This window comes from Heloderma suspectum, chromosome 4 (assembly GCF_057233095.1).
Source record: "Heloderma suspectum isolate Gila_16-S chromosome 4, 16-S_ref, whole genome shotgun sequence".
Lineage (NCBI taxonomy): Eukaryota > Metazoa > Chordata > Lepidosauria > Squamata > Helodermatidae > Heloderma > Heloderma suspectum.
In genome coordinates, this window is record NC_139461.1 from 96,907,270 (window position 1) to 96,909,168 (window position 1,899).

General features: G+C 47.9%; 1 pseudogene; it reads left to right on the forward strand.

The window, feature by feature from the left end:
- Positions 1-939: 939 nt before the first annotated feature.
- Positions 940-1,630, forward strand: LOC146347176 (peroxiredoxin-6 pseudogene; annotated as a pseudogene).
- The last annotated feature ends 269 nt before the right edge of the window (positions 1,631-1,899 follow it).

A 1,899-nucleotide genomic window follows, 5' to 3' on the forward strand; every position in this document is an offset into this window, starting at 1 on the left:
TGGAGCTCACATGGACCCTTTCTTTTTTTTGTCTGCCGAATGGCGGATTTTACGAAAATAATCACGAAAATAAATCCATAAATCGGAAATGGAAGGAGAAGGAGAACGCAAACGGCTTTGCCCTTTTTACGATAGTAAATAGGCATTTTCCCTGTGACCCAAGGCTTTCTTTCGGTGGGGCTGAGTTGCAAAGTCCATGGCAATCCTCCATCTTTTCTGTTTATTGTCTGTGGAGGTGAGGTCAGGACAGGTGAGGTGAGGTCAGGACAGGTGAGGTGAGGTGAAGTGAGGTCAAGTGACCAGAAGTTACGTGGGAAATTCCTGCGAAGGGCTTTACCTTTTTTCTGAAAATCAATAGGCATTTTCCCCATGACCCGAGGGTTACGGAGACAGACAGCAGGCACGCAAAAAGGATTTTTTGGCAGTACATACGGAATTATTTACGTAAGTTTGGGGAACTGAAAAAAAGTGGGGGAATCCGGGGCATGCAGATGACGGAATGGGGCGGCCCTCAGTTGTACAGATTCCTCATAGAGCAGAACCACTCCACGAGGATTCTGGGGGGAGGAACGGATCACCTCCCCCCCCCCCGCAGATTCCTCGCCGAAATGGATGGTGAGGAATCCGTACATCCCTAGGAATACTGTAGAACTGTTTTGCAGGTTTATGAGATATGTGTGGCGCATTGAAGAAGATGCTGTCCTACAAAATAATGTTTAGGTGGGTTATCTGATTTTTTATCAGGATTAGCTAAACTTTGCGAGGTTTCTAGGGCATGTTCAGATGGCAGCTTCCTGTGATCCCAGTTGGGCTGCAGACAGCTTTTTGACTGGAAATTGAACCCCCATAGGAATCAAGTTGTGTAGCTCATGTGTGAACCTGGAGCCTGCTTCTGTTTACTTAACTATAGTGAAGAGAGTGGGGCTTTGCGTTGAGCAGATGCTGCTGAGCCTCCTCGCCATCCTCACTGTTGCCGTGCCAGGCCTGCTACTGGGAGATGAAGTGCTGAGCTTCCAGGCAGACACCATGCACAGCCCCATCCACTTCCATGAGTTCCCGGGCAACTCACGGGGCATCCTGTTACACCAGTGTGCACAACAGAGATTGGCCGAGCAGCAAAGCTAGCACCTAAATTTGCAAATTGTAACATTAAAATGGTAGCCCTCTCTACTGATGATGTCAATGACCATCTCTCTTGGAGCAAGGACATCAATGCCTACAATGGTGATTAGGCCACAGAGGAGCTCTCATTTCCAATAATTGCTGATGCAAAGCAAGAGCTTGCAGTCCAGCTGGGCATGCTAGACCCAGATGAGAGAGACAAAGCTGCCATGCCTCTGACTGTTCGTGTTGTGTTTATTTTGGCTCAGATAAGAAACTCAAACTCTCTATCCTCTACCCAGCAAGCATTGGAAGAAACGCTGATGAGATTCTAAGAGTAGTTGACTCCCTGCAGCTAACAGCCACTAAGAAGGGTGCTACCCCTGTTGACTGGAAGCCTGGGGATCAGGTCATGGTAATTCCAAGCCTACCAGATGAAGAGGCTAAAAAGCTGTTTCCAGGAGGGGTTTGCACCAAGAAACTTCCATCGGGCAAGAATTATCTCCGTTATACTCCTAGGCCTCAATAGCAGCTGTGAAGAGAGATTGAGCAAACCAGAAAGCAGAGCACAGGGACTTTCTAGAACAGGCTGCTTCAACAGTCTTGTGTGAAGACAGTGGCATTGTTACATCACCACTGGGCTTTGTCTGCCTTAGTGGCTCTCATAGATCCAGCCTGGGAGGAACGCTGTACACACTGTGTCTCTTACATGAGGAATCATGATGAAGTATCATGTGCAGACCCATAGCAGCACCATTCCTGACTTAAATGCAGACATCAGCAAACCAATGATCAGTG